Raw genomic sequence first — 22,064 nt, 5'->3', positions numbered from 1 at the left:
CTGGAAATTAGGATCCGTGTCGTTGGTCAAGGAGTTTTGAACCATGTCTGCCATACAGTACATGCTCCGAAACCAGCATTTAATGAATTAATGAAGTCATATTTTTATTTTAGCCTTTTAAATGTACTGAGCTGTTCTTTACTCATTTGTAAAATGGAATAAGAACATTATCACTATTTTTGAGTTTAAGTGAATACATGTGCCATGATGATCCTGGCAGAGAAGAGACACATCGAAATTGCTATCACACACCAATTTTCAGTTTATACAGCTAAGGAAGTATTTAACTTTGCTAAATTTCTCTAACTTTTAAAAATGAATGTTTTCACTTTTTGTTTAAAGGGCCATGTTACCTTTTTGAAGATTTGCTTTACTTTTTAAAATATTAGCTGAAGGATAAAGAAACAGCTTTGAATTCAGAAAGAAACAAACCAAATTTTTGCAAAAGCTTTGCTTATTCAAATAAAAACAGTTCTGTGAATCCCCCCAAAGGGAGGTTGGGTGCTGAGCTAAACTTGTTTGCTTTCCTATTCAGTGTTCTTCAAGACCTCCCTCAGGGCCTTAAAGGGAATTACCAACTGCACAGAGAGCTGCCCTTGATGGTCACGCTTACTTGGTGTTTCCGGTCTAATGGAAGACTGATATTGAAATAACAGAAAAGTGCCTTTTTTAAAAATTTTTACTTTGCTAGCTTAACATTTTGAGGAAGTTTGTTTTCCTCTTCCAAAGAAGTGTCACACAGAAAGAGCAAACTGAATGCTTAATAAAAAATACCATAATACTTATTGGAAGAAACCAAAATGACCATTATTTTAAATAATAGTAGCTTCTAGTTACTAGGGACTTACTATATGGGCTAAACAGGTGCTGGAATAAATAAATTTTCTCATTTACTCCCCTCAAGAAGTCTGTGAAATGTGTACTAGTATTATCATCATTTTGTACATAAGGAGGCTCAGGATAGTTGAGTAATTTTCCTAAGAATGTACAGCTTGTACACTATTGAGCACGATACACAATTCCCTCTAGAAATGCCTATTCATTTTTGTATTTCCATCTCCTTAATTTTATTTCAGACTCTCACCATCTCACTCTCCAATTATTACAGTGGACCTTCCAGACAAAAAAAAAAAAAAAAAAAAGAGGGGGAGAGAAAGTTCTAGAAATCCCTTTTTCTCCTTGTTCATCATGTAGAACATGTTTGAACAATGTTCTTAAGACACTGCTTTTATATAACACTTTCCCTACACACACAAAAAATTGATGACTCTCATTGACAACAGAACATAGGTCAAATTTCTTCATCGGACATTCAAGGCTCCCACACCCTGTCTTTGTCTACTAATCTGGTCTTTCCTATCAGCTGGTCCTCATACCCAAGGCCACAACATAGATTCTACACTGAAAGCCCCCTCAGCTATGTGCATTGACCTTGCTTTAAAGGGCCAGATTGCTGGCCCATCTGTCTGCTCTGCATTTTTGAAACATCCCTTGGAGTTTTCCAGCCCTATTCCCATCTCATCTCTCTTGAATGCCCCCTACCACCATTTGTCTATCCAGATATTATCATCCTCAAATGACTTCTCAAGTTATTCATCTTTGATCATATCTTTCCTGATCACCTTGGTCAGACGCAATTTTCTTCTTTTCAGATAAAATTTAAAGATAAAGCAGATAAAATTTATTTTGGACCATATATATGTTGTTGTTCTCATTTTGCTTTGGATAATAAACTGTCTAATCTCCTTTACTAGATTTCAATCATCTTGAATATAAGGAATTGTAAAAGTCAGGGTAGGTTAGGTTACGGTGCAGTTACAATTTTTTTTTCACTGGGGTTACAACTGCAATTGTGTATTTCCATTTCATGATACATACCCACCAGCTCAGAACTTGGCTTTCATAGCACCATCTTCCACCACGTGGAAAGCGGCCAGTTATCATAACAACAAGAATATGAAGGTAAATTGAACACTAATAATCAGAACTTCCACCCAGAGGTGATATAGAACACACATTAGATATGTTCACAACTTACTGTGCAATCCAAGTAACTGGTCAAGGATAACTTCAAGAAGAGTGGGGACTTTCAAATGCACCATGGTCCTGGAAAGAGGGAAAAAAATAGAATATTTATAAAGTTCCCTAATGATTGCCCCAACCATCTTAGAATCTATGGGCAATACAAGAACTAGGATTTCGCCTACTTCTGGATTTCAGACATGACTCACCAAGACTTTCTTCTTGTACTTCTCTATCATAGGCAGTATGCAAAGATGAGACTGAGAAGGCAAACTCTTCCCCTGTTCTGGCTCCAAGTGTTTCATAACTATTAAAGTATAAAGTCAGGAACACTAAACAATTGTGCCAGCCCCACCCTAGTTGCCCAATGACTGCTTCAAACAGAATCAATACTGCCCTACTGATAATTAAAAGGAAGGGTCTGGCTGATGTCTCAGCTATTGACAGGTCCAAAATCTCAGTGGCATACAAAACTAAGCATATATTTCTCACTCATACACCTATATGCCGTTTGGAGTGTAGCTGATGTAGGCTGGCCTCAGCTGGGTCTGGGTCTAAGCTTCAGGTTGGGTCCAGGTCGTTCCAGGAGTATCTCATCCTTTCAAAATAGCTATTCCGAGGATATTCTCCTCCCGATGAAAGGTCAGAGCACAAGCATGCAAGCCCACTTTGGCAAATGCAGTTCATGCCTCCGTTCTAATTATATCTGATAGCATCAATTTGACAAAGTGAAACACATGGGCAAGCCCCAAATCAAGATGGGAAAACACACACCCTCCATGATGAGATGAAACAAGTCACAGGGCTCAAGAGGGAGACCTGTAGTCTTCCGATGGAAGAAGTGGGGAGAGTGAACATTTGTGAACGATACCAGATATTGCACCTGAGGTAAAAAGAGGAGGAAATAAGACATAAATTTTACAGTAACATTTAGATGCTCTACCATAACTTCCTGCAGGACTTCTCCAGACCAGAAGGATAGATGTGTGCTTAGCCATAGAACTCTGTTCAAGCTGTGTACTCTGAATGACAGAATTATATTTTGACAGCAAATTAACTGATGTCCTCCCACTGCCAATGACACAAAGAAAGTGTTGAACCACTCGAAGTTAGAAACTTCTGTGATTTATCAGAACTTGGGAGAGGGGCCTGTGTGGCACTCCCACCCTAAATGATGTGAAGCATATGTGTCAGGTGTGATGTGGCAGTCATTGGAAGTAGCACCCATGTTACACAGCTCCAGCAAAGACACTTAATGTGAGGGGTGTGGGCTATAGCAGGGGCCTGGGCTAAATCTTGAAGGGGAGTAGATCCTTCTTGCTTTTACGAGCAGAACAGGAGAGGCTCTCAAGCATTTCCACTCTGAGGATTCCATGGAGTTGCTCCCAGTTGTGTAAAATGGCACCTGCTTATGTATATAATCTCAGTTTGCAGGATATTCTGTGTATAATGACTCAAAGATGACCAAAATATTTAGAATAAAAAGGGCCAAGGAGAAAGAGAGCTGATACAAGGAAATATTAATGAAAATCAGACTGTAGGGCAGAGTCTTAAAAAAAGAGGATACGTAAATTGTTTAAAACAACCCACTTGGACAACTCAATGTGGAAGGTCCAAGAAAACTTAGACATTCAAATGTTCTGGACACAGAATTTAACTCAAGGGATAACTACATCGACATATGCAGGAGCCCCGGAACTGCAGTTTCGGACTTAAATTCAGGTCTGCTGGACCAGAACAAGCGGATTTACCAGCCTGGGAGAAGCAGGTGAGAACGAGGAGCTGCATTTGAAAGTTTCAGAGTGTGAATTGGGGTCCTAAGCTCTGTAATCACCAACAGGGGTGTAATTTATAACGCCCAAATTGTGTAGTCTGCCGTAAGGTAAACGTTCACTTTCTAGGCTAAACAAAGGGCTGCAAGTGTTCTGGTGTGAGTACTGCCCCATGAAAAAAGGGTGTGAATTATTCATGGAGGACTAGGCTGACCTTCCAGCATTCAAAGAATGCATTCTCTTTTCATCCTTTCAGAGGTGGAAGTGGAGTAAGTGGGGTGAATGCTGACTGCTGCCCTGACACCCCACCACGTGCATTCGACAGTGCAGTACAAGAGAGCGCTTCCGATCTGTGCTGCCAATAAAGTGGCCACTAGCCACATGTGGCTATCAAGCATTGGACATGTGGTTAATGTGATTTAGAAAATGAATTTTTGATCTTATTTAATTTTAGATAACTTAAACTTAAAAAGCTACCCGTGGCAAGTAGCTACCATATTAGACAGCACAATTCAAGAATTACAGGGTCCCACATAATTGAGCCTCTGTACTCTTTAACGTACCCAAAAGCAGCTCAAATGCCCCCCATTCTGCAACTCACACTCTCATTGCGGATAAGTGAATACAGAAGTAAACGGCAGTGTCTTAGCAGCTCTTTCGGTTATCAAAGGAAAAAAATTCTGCTTCTGGGCAGACCTCTGACTGACTAACCATTGCAGAGACAATTGAGTTCAGAATTATGTGCCACCAGGGCTCTACCTGGCAGGTGCCTTCTGTGCTGGCTTTGCTATCTGCAAACTTGAGAAAGATGACAGGGTTTTAAATGATTAACTCCTCTGGGTCACATTACTTAATTATACAGTACATCCAGGAATAGGCACATGGGTCTTTTATGGTAAATGATATGACGGTCTTAAAAACTCATTAATATGTCATTAACCAAGCAGACATTTACTAATTAAACAATTAGCCCCTCTCTTCTTTTTCTTTGTTCCTCCTAGAGATGCTTGGTTACCCAGATCCCCAATTTAGCAGAAGGTCCCCCTTCTTTTCCCAGAGAAAATCACTCATAAAGCAAACTCTGAGACTAAATGAGTCACCAGATTTTTTTTTTTTCAAGCTGGCCATGAAAAGAAATCCAAGTTGATTTCCAGAGTATAAATTAATAAATTAATGTAGATATTTGTCTATTTTAAATAAACCATCCTGATCTGTAAACCAATTGTAGATATATATGAACTAGTACCCACTATGACTGGATAAGCACTGAATATAATAAAACTACATATCCCAGTTAAATAAATATAAACAGACATGATTAACAGCTTGAGATGTGTTATTATGATTCATCATATAACATCGATACAAAGAAATGTGCAGTGTTCTTAACTTTGTCTCTCAGAAGGTTTTTAACGTCCATTATGCTCTCTGCTCATTATAGCTTAACCGTATGTGTTGTGCGGCATCTCTGCTAAACTTCAGTATAACGGGGATTATTAGCAAATGAAAATAAAATATAGCAAATGTCTTCTGAAACAGGGTTTGGTGTATTAAAAAAAAACACTTAAAATAGTTTTAAATTCAGGGCAGCAATTTCTTTTTTTAAAAAAAATTTATTGGGGTGACAATTGTTAGTAAAATTACATAAATTTCAGGTGTACAATTCTGTATTATATCATCTATAAATCCCATTGTGTGTTCACCACCCAGAGTCAGTTCTCCTTCCATCACCATATATTTGATTCCCCTACCTTCATCTCCCTCCCCCCAACTAAGGCCACTGAGAAGCGTTACAACACTTGTACATTGTTTTCAGTTACATTTTGGTTATATGTTTTATGGTTCAAATCTACTGTTTCCGTGACATTTATAAATATCCTGCTGACCTATAGTGTTGATCAAAGGATAAAAAGCTGAATCATAATTGGGACGGTCCAGGTGATGATAAAAGAATACAATGGAAACAATGGAACTGAGATGAGACAGTTCGAAAGCTAAAACATATGCTCAGAGTTGGTTGACTGTCTGTTGACTTTCTAGTTTTTTTATTGAGTTCTCTTTCTGCCTTCCAGGTAGGTGATGAAGCTGAGCAAGCATTCACACAACAGTCTTTATTATACTAACAGAAAAAGAATGTGTCTAGATAAGAACATCAACAGATCTAAACTTGCGGAGGACCAGTACTCTGATTATTCCCTCCATGACATGGGTTTGCATTGGATCTTGGGGCCCCTTAGAACTGCACCCAGGGCACCGATAGCATAAAGAAAGCCCACTTTGTGGAGGGGGCATTGGTTCTCAAGCATTGTCTCAGACCAAACACAGCATTTCAGTGAAGTTGTAAGCCCTGGCAGTGATTTCCAGGCTGCAAATAGGAAACATTCTTCATAATATTTCTGGTAAATTGCTTGAAGTGATTTCAGAAGACAGAGGCATGACTCAGCAATGTTCCAGCTATTTGTTGGGATTTCATCTCCCATTCAAAATAAACATTAACTTTCATATTAATTTGTATTTGTAATTTTGAATACCTTTTTTTTTTAAAGGGAACTCAAATTATGTAACATTAAGGATGCACAAAATCTGGATCAACTCTTGAGCTAACCAACTGTTCACTGCTAAAATTAAATAATGAACTTCCATTGCCAGCATCTATTAAAAGATGCTATCTGATTTAGCACAGTCGTGTAATATTGAGTATGTGAGTGTCTAAGGGTATTGTGCAAAGAGTATCATGATTTTCATGGCTTTTGACAACAGAACAAGACTGGAAAACTCTGGTTCCATGTAGAAAATACTGGACTGGAGGACCAGCTCTTTGTCACTAAGTAGCTGCGTGGCCTTGGGAGACTCAGTATCTCTGCCACGCTCTTCTGTAAAACAGATGGAGGAGTGAAAAGTGGACTAGATCCTTGGTACTCAAAGTATGGTTCAAGGAAGGGTTTTGGAAATGCAGAATCTCAAGGCCCAGCCCAGACCACCTGAATCAAAATCTGCATTTTATCAAGATCCCCAGGAGATTCATATTCATATTAAAGTTGGAGAAGTGCAAGCTCTGGATGGTCACCTTTAAAGCCCCTTTCAGTTTTAAAATTTTAACACTGAATGGGACAGAGGGACACATGGAAATTAATGGAAATTTTTAGGAAAAAATTTAAACTTTTGCTTAATTTTACCTTCCCATCACTATCCCCTCATCCCCAGCCACTCTCAAATTTCTCTTTTATGCTCAAGCCCATTCGCATTTTGTGTGTCATCCATATTGTTTGATTCATCTAATCTCTTAGGATAAATACAGTGGTGAATTTCAGTTTTGCTTAACCATTGTAATATTTTATAGATGCAATTCAAAGACTTTGAAGACTCAAGAAATAAATCAAATGAAACTTATATTTTCATTATTTCACAGTGATTTTCTGTAAAAACCCAAATATAGATTATAACTCAGTTCATAGGCATGCCCTCATGCCCTTTAAAATTTCTCCCCCTCTCTCCTCTCTTTCTCTCATAATAATGTTTCCATACTTTGGAAGGAAATTATATCAAAAAGCACTCGTACTAAACCAAAGTAAATAAACTTAAGAGGTAGAATGTTTGAAGATATGAATCAAGTTTTCTGGAAATTGACAGAACTGCCCAGTGACAAGACCCTTCTTTTTTTTTTTTTTTCCAATACTAATTTAACTCCACAAAGCCACTAGGTTGTATTTGGGTTAAAGAACTCTGTTAAACCTATGGGCTAAAAGTTTATAAGAAAATTTTTGAAAGAAAATGTAAGCCTGCAAAAGATTATATTTCTTGTTTGTGCAACTAACAGATACACACCTGCATAGGTAGCTACTCTTGCATTACATGCAAATAGGCTTAGAGATAATTTAAGAGCTCTAATCAGTGTGTATTTTGAATAACTTTGATCCCTAAGGAGGAAAATGAACATCATCAATAAACTTGGTTCTGACTTGCATTAGTCATGGATTCAGAGAATCATGAGCTCAGATTCCAGTAAATACCTGTAAAACAGGAGAAAAGCCATTCGACATTTCAACACTGAAAAACATTTGCGTGAGAAACTTTTTCATAAAGAGAAGATCAATCTCCCCTCCACTGACTAAAGACAGAATTAATTACCACAGTTGGCAGAAGATAAATGGTTCCAATGTACAAAATTGTGTAATTATAGCAGCTGCAGAGCTGGAAACCAGCTCCTAACTTTGAACCTCAACCCCAACTTGACATTTCTCCCCACGTTCAGTTCTGCCACTAGCAAGCATGTTGAAAGTTTCCTTGTCTTGCCTCCATAATTACACGTTGGGGTTCAGAAGTAATCATTGGCTCCACTGCCTACATGAAACCTTATCATCCTCTGGTTTGCGAAAGGTATGTTGTATCATCTTTTGAAGTGTTAAAAATCTCCAGAGAGAAAAATTTATTAGGGAAAAGTTACTGTTATGGCAACAAAATTAAGTCTGCCACAACATGTCAAATTAACCACCCTCCTCAGGTCTGGAGTCAGAGCCAATTTCAGAAATGGACAAATATTCAGTATCAATTTCTTAAATGTCACTTCAGGTTTGAGTAAAGCCAAGGTAAACATCACAATTTATCTCAACTTTCTAATGTTTACTCCAGAACAACACTTGCTGGAAAGCAAGAGGTTAAGAACTAAAGAAATGCTTCAAGCAAGGCTTTTTTTCCCTCCCCCTTTCCAAACAGCAAAGGAGGTTGTCAGTTAGGCTCTATGGAGATTTGGGTTCTCCCTTTGAAGCCAAGAGGAAAGTTTTTAATCTCATGTTTAATTTTAATCCTTTAAAATATGTAAGTGATTTAGAAATGTACAAGCTAAAATTGGCAGAGGACCCTACTGGTAGAAGTAAAGCCATTTCTTTCAACTTTGCAACAATAAAGAAGTTCAAAGCTGGCCACCTAAGCTATCTAGACCCTCAGCCACAAGCTGCAATCTAGTGATTTTCAAAGTTTTTGTTATCAAAAATGTTTGGAAGAGTGAAGCACCTGGTACACATAAGCGAAGCAACAAGATCACTCACTATCAAAAAACCTCATGCTTAAAAATCTATTTACAAATTGGTTTGGTTTTTTTTTTCCTGAAAGAAAGAAAACACTCTTTCTAATTTTTAGGAAAGATTTTCTTATTCAAAAGGAATTTAATCAGTTCGGAGTCAAACATTTATAAGTTACTATATTTGGGAGCTCAAATCATTCACTTTGGGTGTACAGATGGATGTACACTCACAAGGATTCTCTGTTACTTGTATCAATTAAGAGAAGATAGGTTTTGATCCGTAGTGCTATATTTGTAATGATAACGGTTGTTCCAGTTACTATTTCCACATTAAGGAAAAAAGCCTGAAACTAATATAAAGTAATATTGAATGTACTTGATAAAAAGAGGGAAAAAAAATCCACTCCACACTTCCAAGTATAAAATAACCTCCATTGATTATGCTTTAGAATTCAGGCAGTCAGAAATTCAGAAAGAGCACAGTGGGAAAGCTCTTCTCCGTGATATCTGCGTACTTAGCGGGACACTCAAGGTTACAGGTAACTAACCATCTGCAGACAATCACCGGGAGGCCTATGCACACCTGTGTCCTGTAGGTGATGCTGTCTGTCAGCTGGAGCCTCAGCGGGGACTGTTGACCAGAATAATGACATGTGGTCTCTCCATTGACTTGTTGGGCTTCCTCCCAGCGTGGTGGTTGGGTTCTACAAGCTGCCAATTTCTTAAGGCCTAGGTACAGAAATCGGCATGGCCTCAGTTTCACTATTGCTCAAACAGTCACAGTGTCCAGACTCAAGGTAATAATACTTCTCAGTAGGAGGCACGTCAAGAACATGTGGACCACAGTGGTACACTTATGCCCTCATGTAAGACATATTTTTGTCATTTACTTCAGACTTCATCTCCCACTTCAATTAATTTTGTCTCTCTAATTTCTATTGAATTTCTCATTGCCCACAACTTTCCATATGCCATAGCTCCTGCCTCCTGCACTATCCTCACTACTATGCTATTTCCTCATTATCTGCACAGTTCACAGCCTTACATCAAATCCTCAAATCTTTGCCGTAACCTAGTGGGCACCAGTCATTAAGCAGGGAGGTGATGGGGCTTTTTGGATGAGAAGAAAAAGGAAGACGGACTATACTAAAGCAGGAACCTGAAGGAGAGCAGGTAAGGGAGTGGATGAAAGGACTTCCCATCGTCAGAAAGATCCAAAAAAAAACCAAGTCATTCCAAAGACTTCTGGAAAGAAACCAACACAAATCTAGTTCACCTATTAGTGTGAATTTATTATAAACTTAAGTGTTAAGTGGCCTGAATAAATTGTCATTGCCCATTTTCATACAGTAAAAATAATGAAAACTTTATGACAATCACATAAATATAGAAACAAAAGGCCTAAAACTATGATTTTTCAAACATTTTTAAGTGAAATTTTTCACTCAGTAAAGAGTGATAAAAAGTATTTCATGTAATTTAATACGTATTTTCTTAAACGGAAATGTATACCATTTGTTTACTATCACTAATGAATGAGAACAATGAGACTGCATTTTTGTAAACACAAATTTTAATGGGAAGTTACAAATGACTACAGCAGCCATGTCAACTTTACCTATATATTTTATTTTTGTCTGTTTATATTTGTCTGTTTTTACCTCTTTGTTTCACTTTTTTTATTTTTGGGAAGTTATTCTTGTTGCACAATATCAAGAAAATACTTGACTTCAAATTCTGGAGAGAGTGGTACAGAATTTTAAGCTGATCTACTCTGTTTTATGCAATATAATCTCCATTTAATACATGTTATCTGATCTCTATATAAATTGCTTTCTCCATTTTTTTTTTTTGTTTTGAATGGGAAAATATGCAGTGATTATAAAAGCAGCTCAGTTTTGCAGGGGTTATATTTTGAGACTAAAGTTTGAGACTTTGGATTTAAGGAGTTCTTATTAGCATCTTATTAGCATTCATGATCACCTGCCTATTTAATTTGTATTACACAAGAAAGTGAATCAACTCACCTGGGGCTGTGATAATTTTTGGAAAAGTAGAGGGCAATTGGGGACCCTGCCTTGCAGTGCTGGATGAGACAGATGAGAGCCAAATATCCGTAGCCCAATGTGACTTCACTAAGTTGAGAAAGTTTAACAAACTTCCTAGAAACATTGTAATCTAAAATCAGTTTTAACCTACACTAATAGAAATCCAATGTGTTGAGAAATTAGAGTTCTTTCTGGAAGGAAAGAGAAGGTTGGTCTAATCGATCCATGTATTGTTCCACCAGCAAACACTAAATCCACTGGAGATTTCGTTGCTGTTGTGGTTTTTAAACTTTTTGTAGAGTCTAGGAGGAGGTTATTCCAGGGATAAATGAAAACGATATTGATCTTTGAGTTAAGAGCATGCCACTGAAATATCCTAGGAGTAGAAAGCCTTAGAAGTAGGCAAATGCTAGACTGAATGGCCCTTTGGGGTCCAGCAGTTGAAATTGGTTATGGACTTAAAACCCCAAGACCTCTATTCTGTGGCAGGTCACCCCACGCTCCTAGAAAGAGCACATGATAGAGTGGAGGATCCCCGGGGTGTGTAGGGCAAGGAGATCATACTGTCATTGGGCATCCCACCGAAGAAGGGGAAGTTGGCATAAAAATATCAGGGCCATAGAAATGACACTGAAACATTTTAGACTTCAGTGTCATTTCTACGGCCCTGATTTTTTCGCAAACCACATTCAGGGCTGCATTCTGTGAGGTGGAGAGAGAGAAGCGGTGTTCCTTCATCATTCCCTCAAGTCTGGATGTTGAATGTCTACAGGGTCCTTTAGATTAAGGTCTTTCAGAAGGTCCCCAGGGTCCCACAGAAGAGGTCTTCATACTTCTCCTATTTATTAATGCTCCTATTTTTTATTAGCTGATTTCACTGAGTCCAATGGTTTTGTATGATGAAGACTCTCAATTCTAGATCACCAGTTCTGATCTTTTCCTATGCATTAATCTCATATTTTCAGCTGCCTGATTAAAATCTCTATTAAATGCTTAATAGTCATCTTGAAATCAACGTTTCCAAAAGCGATGCATTGGGAACCATCATGATGATGTAGAAATAGACAAGTACTAGGTGTCATGTGACAATATAAAGCTGCCAGCATTGAAGGGAACTAGATTGCTTCCAACATGGGATCTGGCCACAGTTAGTCAAATTAGCAAATATGTAAATCAATCCATTGTATGATATTAACTTTTGTCTCCCAGTGTTAGGATAATTACTTTAGGATAAGTCTTTGGCAAAATTTGGGGCAATGGACTTGAATAATATAGCCATAGAGACAAAATACAAGATCACGAAAAGGCAGAAGTCAGCTGATGAGGCTGAAGATTTATGAGGCAGTGTAGTATGGGGCACTTATAATAAAAGGTGGAGTGTTTATAACGCATTCGTCATTCAGCAATTTGAAAGAAGGGAGGGAGTGAAGGATGGAGGGAGGGAGAGAGAGGAGAAAGAAAAAAGAGGAAAGGAAGGAAGGAAGGAAGAAAGGAAGGAAGGAAGGAAGGAAAGAAGGAAGGAAGGAAGGAGGAAAGGAAGGAAGAAGAGAAGAAAGAGAGAGAGAGAAGAGGAAGAAAGAGAGAGAGAGAGAGAGAAAGAGAGAGAAAGAAAGAAAGAAAGAAAGAAAGAAAGAAAGAAAGAAAGAAAGAAAGAAAGAAAGAAAGAAAGAAAGAAAGAAAGAAAGAAAGAAAGAAAAAGAAAGAGAGAAAGAAAAGGGAAAGGAGGAGGACGGAAGAGAAAGAGAGAGGAACGGAAGAGAGGAAAAATCAAGAAATGGTATGTTCACAGACAACAATACGGTGGTTATCAGAGCAGAAGGGCTTAGGGGGAGGGTGAAGCCCTAGGGTAAAGGGGATCAAATATACGGTGACAGAAGGAGAATAGACTTTTGGTGCGGAGCACACAATGCAATATACATGTGATGTATCATAAAATTGTATACCTGAAACCTAAAGAAAAAGTTTTTGTTTCCAAAAGAAGAAATTGTGTGTTCAGTGAAATTGTGTATCATAAGTTCCTGTAGGTGCTGCACAGTGGGTTTGGAACTATGAGAACTATGTTAGGGTAGAGTGAAGTGTTTATGGTACTGTCTTCAACTGTATGATCTAAATAAAGAGGTAAGTTTGTAATACATAAAATTATTAAAATGTGATACAAGACAGCATAAGGTCAATTGCTAAGAAATCTTACATAAATATAAAAATAGAGTGAACCAAGTTAGCTAGGTAGGTTTTTTTTTTTTAGTCTAGATGAGGTGGAATTTGAGCCAGGCTTAAAGAATTAATATCAAGCTGAAAAACAGTGTAAACAGGCTTGAGAAACTATAGTTAGATCAGTCTGACTAAAATGGGGGGAGTTATGTTAGGGAGCCAAGGAAAAAATTACATGTGGATAATGAAGGAATATTATGGAAAAATGTATTTAAAATGCACTTGACATATCACAATGTTGGGAACTCCAACGAGCTATTGAGCAAAAAGTAAATCACAAAACAGTGTGAGCAGAGTAATGAGGTTTTAAAAGTACCAAATTCTGAGTTAAGGGACCTGGATTCCATTTCTAATTCAGCTTTACTGGTGGTGACTATGGGCTTGACCATTTGTAGGTCTCAATTTCCCAGCAATGATGATAATAAAACATACTCTGCATAGTTTTATAAGGATTAAATGGCATACTTAATAAGTGAATAAACACAAAAAAAGTTCTACATAAATAATGTATGTATATTAGGTTGGTACAAAAGTAAATACGGTTTAAAATGTTAAAAATAATTGCAAAAACGGCAATTACTTTTGCACCAACCTAATAGAAGCCCTATATAAATTTAAAGCAGTATTTCTTTTGCTAGTGGAATTTACATAACATTTTATTATTTTTTTATTAAGCTATAATTGACATCCAATATTGTGTAAGTTTAAGCTGTACAATGTGTTGACTTGATACATTTATGTATTGCAATAAGATTATCAACTTAGCATCAGCTCACACCTCCATCGTGTTCTTAACTTCACACCCGAGCTCTAAGTTAAGTTTAGCCTGGCAGCAGTAACAAGAATGCATTTGTATGGGGAGAGACTGAAGTCAGATTCGTTAAGAAATAAAAACAGAAATCCCGATATGAGATGCTGGGAAAAAAGCAAAAGGCGAGAATTGAAGATAGCAGCCTAGCGAATGACGATATCACTTACTAAAAAAGTAACATCTGAGAGAAGAGCAACTAGATGCTGTTAGGGACCCAAGCTTTCCTGTCTTTTACCTTCATGGTCTTTAGTTGTTGCTTTTGTCTTCATGCTTGTGACTTCATAGGGACCAGATGGCTGTAGTATCTCTAATGATTACATCCATGTGCTTGGCAAGCAGCGAGGGGCAGGACACAGGATAAAGAGGCACATCAGCTAAGCAGGTCTCTTTTTCCAGGGAAAGCCAAAGCTTCCCTGGAAGACACCTCCTATAAACTTTCACTCGTATTTTATCATCCAGAATTGCATCACTGGGCCACGTCTGACTGACAGAAAAGAATTATGGGTAAAGATTGGGTTGAGCAATTATCAGGGTTTTCCCAGAGCTTACACTCAAGGGATCTTTGAGAATCTTAAATCAAATATCTAAAGTGCCTATTCCACTGTCAACAGGACACTATAGTAGCTGCTCAATAAAGTCTGTTTCTAATACTATTATACCAAATATTTGAGTGCCTACCAAGTACCAGGCAGTTTCTACATGGAAAGAAATCATTAAACAAAATATGACTTCTAAATCACTTCAGTTCTAGACCTTAAACAAGTGTTTATTTGGAAACCAAGTGGAAATGTGCCATGTGTGACTAGAGAGTTGAGGAAGGAAGTCATGATTTTTAAAGTGAATGTTATAGAGTTTAGAGCTAAACCATGAGACAGCTATTATAGAACTAGAAAGTCAGAACTCAGGATTCACCTTTAAGGAACAGGAAAGGACAAACAAAAAGGAAGGGCCAAAGTCGGGAGAAGGAAACTTTAACCATGCTGTTATGAGTCAAGAAAAAAAGTAACTTTTAGTAAGTTGCAGTTACTTATATTAAATTCTACAAAGACATCAAGAACAATGAGGACAGAAGAAAACGTAGCATGAACAACGTTACTGATGAGTACAATTTTAACAAATGCTGTGTGCATGAGTAAAACTTCAAGGAATTAAAGAAGGAATGATTATTAGAGGATAAATACAATGGGTTAAGAACATTCATTTAAGACTGTACAGGCAGGTAAACCAAAATGCAATAAAATGATGGGTAGAAGAAACAGACTGTTACCGAAGGCTTTATAAGAAAGGAAAACCCAAGTGTATTTGAGGGAGAGGAGAAAGGAATCACTGTAACGAGAATGACTTAAATCATGATAAAGAAAAACAATAAACTTCAAAGTGAGACATCTCAAAATAAAAGCTGGACAAAACCTAGATACATGTGGGGAATAAAGACTCACGGTGAACAGGACTCAATAGGACATCTTACCACAGAGGAAGAGCTAATTGGGAGAAGGAAGTTACAATGAATCTCTCTGCTAAGATTCCGCTTGGCTTGTGGGAAAGGAGGGAGTAAAAGCAGGTTGGAGCAAGCCTACAGGTGAAAGCAGTAAGGAACCAGGGTGATGAACAGAACCTCCAAGAGGTAGCAAGTGCCAGAGTGTAGCTGGATACAATATCTGCCAATCAAGTCTTAAGTCTTCTTTGACACAGAAGTTAAAACTAGAAGATCTCCTGGGAATCGATTTTCCCCCTAATGATCAAAGAGTGATGTGGATAAAGTAATTTCAAGATTATTTGAGATTGGGTTTGTTTAAAGTCAAGTGTCTTTAGTCTAGAGTCTAGACTGATGGGGGAGAATCATTAAAGCTAGAGGTAACCAGAGTGTTCAAGTGGGAGAAGATGATGTAGTGAAGGAAGTGAAAAGATTGGGCAATGCAGAAGGGGATGTGAGTCAGGAAAGTGAGAGACACTGAGAAGTAGGTTCAATGGAGATGAAGAAAGGGAGACTAGCAGGCAAAGCTGTGGTGTATATTATGTGTACTTCTCGACTATGGCATCTGTACAGTGAAAATGGAATGCCAAAAATATTGAAACTGTGAGTCCGTAACACTCACTTGATGAACTGGCAGAAGGAATGTAAATATCAGTGAGAACGATGGTGTGTAAGGAAGAAGAATATGAATCAAGTATGGTGGATAGTGACTAAAAGCCTGGGTTTGAACTAGACCCAGGACCGACTCTCAGCTGTAGCACTTAACATCTGTTTGTTGTTCGACAAGTTACTCAACCCCTGTAAACGTTTTTCTCCTTCACTATTGCATGGAAATAATAATAGACATCTCTTAAAGCATTGTGACAAATAAATGAAGTAGAACATGCACAGTGCTTATTGTAGTATCCACAGAGCAATCTCTCAGTACACGCTAGGAAAGTCCTCGATGATACACAAGTCAGGTGTGGGGAGCCCTACCGAGTAGCAACTGATCTGGCAAGTCAGTAAAGAGGCATATGAGGGACCTTGAAAGATAAGGAATGGGGGCAAACGGGCAGTATTAAGGAGGTATCTGAAAAAAGCTAGGACTCCATTGAAAACAAAAGAGGAAAAGACAAAGTCACTGTTAAGACATGAAGGCAAAGGAAAAAATGAAAATGAGGAATAGGCTTAAGATAAGCAAAATTACCCCGGTATCAATCAGGAACTTAAGTCATAATCAAAAAGAGTAGAGGGGAAAAAGGGGACGGTATAATGGCAGATGGAGGAATGCACAAAGAGAAGATGCGCATGAAAATTTTTGCTGACATTGACACTGGAAAAGATTAGAAGTTTCATCAAGACCTCTTAAATGTCTCCATGTTAAAAAGGAAGAGGGGTGAGAGGAGCATTTGTTTCTCGAAAACCCAAGGCCTAAGTGTTTGTAGTCTGTTATCCCAAGAGCCAAGAACATAAAGTCAAAAAGAAAATCACATAGGACATCATCACATATGTGCTCACTAAGGCCAAATAAGTTTTCACAGCAGAAGTTTGTCTTTATAACTAGAAAACCACTACATAGAGCATTTGATGTAGCTTTTTTTTCTATTCATGATCTTTCTATCACCATGTTCAAGTATTATTATTCTGTTGCCATGCAGAATAAGGGAAAACATCTTACCACACAATTCATAAAAATATGAAAAATTCATCTTGCCCATTCCTAATACTGACATCCACCAGCCTTAGCTACAAATTCATCTATTTCTACTTCATTGGAGACGTTGTCCACCACCCTTTTTTTGACTGCTTCACTTTTTGATTTTACTGGGCTACAGAACTTTTATTTTTCTCTTCATTCACTGCCATCCCCAACAAAAGCTGCCACGTGTTTTATGCTGCATAATAACGGTGTTTGTGAGATGATGCTGAAAGATTGGAAGTCTATATCATTTGCATATGAGGACCTAATACCATTTCAGTAAGTGAAAACCACAGCCTTCCAACATAAAACCAGCTATTAAAACATTGCCACAAGCAAAATATTGAGGCTTACACTGACTTTGCACAAGATGGAAGAGAACGAAAGGGCAGGTCACTAAAACACTGTGGCTTTAATCTTTTCCATGATCCTTTATATTCATAGATTTCTCCATGTTCTTCTTTGCACATTTTATAAAAACAACCCAAACACTTTCAGGTTTATGGAAAATAGAGCATAAAGTGAGTTTTTGAAAAATGAGTTGTATAGAAGAAAGAACAGCAACTAAGACTTTTGTGATTAACTTGATAACTTCCAATAGGAAGTACTTAGTTTATCTGCACATAGAAAATGAATATTAAAATATTCATACCCCAAGGCTACCAGAAAAAGTAGATAACAGCTGTTGGTCTAAAATGTGGTTTCATTATGCAGAAATTGGAATAAGCTTGTAATTATGAATTGAAGTTAGAACAGTTAAAAAAATGTTGAGTAGGTTTTTTAACCCCAACATTTAAAATGTTTTCTGTTAAAATAAATAAAGTGTTCACACCATTTTCCTCAATCTGCTTTCAAGTGGTATCAGCAATAGCAGATTTATTTTGGTTCACCTCAAAAAGAAATGTGCAATATATCTTTCACATAAATTTCTTCATGATTTTTTTTCCCAAAGCAGGTTCGAATATTGGGTACTAAGTCCATATTCCAAACTAAAAAAGAAGCCCAATTTGATATTTCTTTTAGACCTAAAGACATAGCTAATAAAAGGAAACAAGATTTTAAAAAATTATTTTGGTTAATAACACAGGTTACACTTTTTTACCTATATGTATTATTCCCTCTCTCCCATGATACTATTACAAAGGAGAAAATATTTTTAATGTAGTTACAATATCAGATTAGCAAAATGAGGTATTATAAATAAAACAATTTTATTTCAAACTTACTGAAATTAGGAATATAATTGTAATTGCATTCAAATGGGAAAGCATAAAATAATCTTTTTCCATTGTTCAATTAATAATCCACTGAAAATTGTGACTTCAGTTCAAAACAATTTAAGAAAGGTAACCACTACACATACACACACATACCACACAGCAAATTGTATAGAACAGAGTAAAGCACAAAATGTATTTCCCCTTACCTCCTCTCTCACTGTTCCTCTATTATAGTCTGTTAAGAAGCTAGATAGGTTATTACTGAAAAAAAAAGATAAAATGTGATTGAATGATACAAATAGTGACTAAGAGAAGCTTTTGCAGTAATCTGACATATTTCACTAAGAATTACAATTTTTAAAATTACAATTTTAAAAACATTTTCTGAGATTAAGTATTATTATCTCTTCTCCAAGAGGAAGAAATTGAGACATGGAAATTCTATACTAGACCCAAGATGAGCAATAGTTATTACAAATAAATACATAAATAAATAAATAAATAAATAAATAAATAAATAAATAAATAAATAAATAAATAAATGATGAGAAACTTTGTGTCCAGTATTTGCTATTGTATGAACTTCCAGCTAAATTATGTGGATTTTGGTTCAATGAGGCACACCCCCATGCTATTTTTGTTTCCTTTTAATAGGAACACCCTTCCTCCCTAATTGGAAGATGTGCCTACAAAAGGAAAGTGGGAACTAGCTCCCTGACTCTTCTCCAGCTTCCACATCCTGGGTGGGATGAGAATCAGAACCAACAATGGGCAGAAGGCACACAGAAACTCTGCAGCTCTTCCTGCAGTTCTAACCAGCACGCTCAAGTGCAAATGAAAGGGAGAACAGAAACAATTATCTGGATAACACCCTTTCAACGTAAGAATCACTATTTTAGAATAATTGTAATAGTACAGCTGAATTGGAAGAGACACAAAAGAGAAGTTCAGCTTTACTGAACTTCCTATTTCACACCTTTTAAAAACTGCATGGTGCAGTGCTTGTTCTGTTCCTAGACTGGAACCCTGGCAACAGTGTCAGGAGACACAAAAACGCAGACCAGAAAGCATTCCCCACTGCCCACTGGGCTCCTGTAATATAGCCAATAATTTGTTGTAGATAAACAGCCCACTGAATCCCTTCCCTAAACAAATGACAAACATGAAAACACGCTGACCTTAAGTATTAGAAGTAACCTATTATTTTATATTTATATATCAGCTCATAACTTGCTGATAAAAACTTTCCTGCTTTCCTTAACACAAAGCAGAAGAAACTTTGAAAAGTGTAACTACTTTAAAATCTGCTCTCATGTTCATTTTAATAAAATTATAACACAAAAATTAGAATCTAAAGTTTTCTTAGATCTAAAAACGATTATAATTAAATTACAAGCAACCATAAAACACAAAATGGATATATTCATTCCCAAAAAGCAGAGTAAATATACTGTAAAATAGATAACCTAAGTACATACGTTAATATTTTTGACTCTTTAAATTACATAACTCCATTGATGTTTTAATTAGAAGTTTATGCGTAGTATACATAACAATATAAATATTTTTAATTCCCAGATATACTGTGGTACTTTTTCCTAAGATAAAATGTCAACATAAAGGTAGGAGAGAACATTAAAGTAATATGAGCAATTTTTGAAGTAGATTTCTTTCTCCTTCCAAATGCCAGCATATGTATAATTATATGGCAAGAGCAGAATATCATTACTTCCACAGTTTTGTGTCATTTTTGTTGGAAAATAGCAATAAAAACACCTTGAGAAATAATAACAGCATTAAGCCCTTAGAGTGCCTAATAAGGTTTAACATTTTTAAAAATGCCATACAAATATTAATGTTATTAAATTAAACATGAATATTAATTAATTCACATAAAAAATTGGAGGTAGGTAAACACCATCATCGCCCTCTGACAAAGAAATAGGCAGTGTGGCCAAGGGTCTTTTATTCACTCCTATTGGTCAGGCTGGAATCATCCGCCTTCAATAGCATATTGTTTCTTAACTCCAGTAAGAATCAGAAGAGAGAAGACATACTTCAGATTCCAGCTGTCCCCAAACCTTCCATACAGTGTATCTGAAATGTTCTGGGGTGTGTTTACCCTCTGAATCTCACCCATCTGAATTAACTGCACACCTTTCTTTGAAGACAGCGCTCCAGCGCGCAGACATCTCGCACTCTTTAATTGAGCCCCTTTGGGGGAAAGTATCGTTTAAATATAACAATATATTCAGAACCCTAAAATAATTTGATCTATAATAAATTCTTAAGCAAGGGAGGAAGACCAGCCTGGGGACCCTGGGAGGGGAAGATTGCCAGGTACCAAGTCAGAGATTCACAAGGAAGTTGTAGAAGCTCCTTCCCTGGAGACTTTAAAAATAGAATAGACAGCCCTCCGCATACAGCGGTGTAGGAGGCCCATTATACTTTGTTATTAGAGAACTTCACTCCAGGTTTCCTTAGGCTTGATTAAAAAAAAAAAAAAAAAAAAAAAAGTGGGAGGAGGGGGCAGGGAAAGCCACCTGATGTGAGGAAAATTCAGTGTAAGAAATGCCTTTGACAGTGAACTCAGTCTGTTTCTTGTGAATGTGAATTCTCCGATTTGCACACTTGATTTTGAAGATAAAGTCTTAAGTGGACTTAGATTCTAATATCTGCTTGATTGCACTGCTTTATGTTTTTATCTACATTTTATATTACTATTTTATTCACTCCCTATTGTGCTCTTTTTAGAAATTCTCACATGCCAGATCAAGAAGAAATTAAAAGTTGTTTGAATATTTTATTTTTGTCATCCTTTAGCTCCATAATTCTCTGTATAAAATTTGAATACATGTGTATACAAACACCCATACCTATATATGATTTAATAATAACTTTGCAGAAAAATGTAACAATATTTTATGTATACATGTCTTTTCATTAATAAGGCATAGATTATATTAATCACAAATTCCTAGAACTTTCTTCTTTAGTCACGATCCAAGGCCCCAAGAACAAATCCATTTGAAACAAAAATCTTTTCTCATTAAAAAACAAAAAAAAGAAAAATTCTTCTGAATCCAGTATCTGCACTTATACAGAGTATCACAGTGACGTACTGCTTTTCATTACCGATGCTCAAGACTTGGACCACTGTTTTACCTTTGGGATTGACAGACAGTGTGTATTTGAGGTCTTCCAAAGACTACTGAGATTTCTTTTGCATTCTGTGTTTGGCTAAGCTTATTATTTTTTTCTTAATTGAATTAGGTCTGCAGTAGCATTTAAATAAGCTTCCCTTGAAAGTAAGCTGGATGCTTTGGACAGATAATGTTAAACAGCCAAAAAATTGAACTCATTTGAGTTTATCACAACTTCTGGAAAGTTCTATAAATGGTTCTAAAGGACATGGCAATTCCATTGCCTTCAGAAGTTTCTGTATATCATAGTTATTATTTTAATGCAGCTGTAGCATCATAGAATAATGTTTTGAAGATACTTTAAAACTCAGGAATCCAAATTTAAGTTAACATTTCCTGTGGGATAATCAATGAAAATAACTCAACTAATACGTCTATGGCTACACAGATACCATCTAGACAAGCCTAAACCTGCATATATGTACACTATGATAAGTATATTATAACATAATTTTAAACCTAGTCGTTCACAACATGTTTTTACCCTAATTCATCTATATTTTTAAGAAATGTTAATTAAGAACATAGGACATATTAATTGTATACATGATTAAGATTTTAGTAACATTTTAAGCTTTCCAAAGGATCACATTGGGCTGAAA

General features: G+C 36.7%; 1 pseudogene across 1 annotated transcript in view; it reads left to right on the top strand.

The window, feature by feature from the left end:
* The first annotated feature begins 3,703 nt into the window (after positions 1-3,703).
* The window catches only part of LOC308500953 (nucleolin-like), a 30,172-nt pseudogene continuing 11,811 nt past the window's right edge, over positions 3,704-22,064 (top strand). Inside the window, exons 1-2 of the transcript in view lie at positions 3,704-3,790; positions 18,914-19,139. The product of the transcript in view is annotated as a nucleolin-like (transcript). The remainder of the gene's footprint in view (positions 3,791-18,913; positions 19,140-22,064) is intronic.

The sequence above is a fragment of the Rhinolophus hipposideros genome, assembly GCF_964194185.1.
Source record: "Rhinolophus hipposideros genome assembly, chromosome: 8".
NCBI lineage: Eukaryota > Metazoa > Chordata > Mammalia > Chiroptera > Rhinolophidae > Rhinolophus > Rhinolophus hipposideros.
This window is presented reverse-complemented; position numbering and strand designations above follow the sequence as displayed.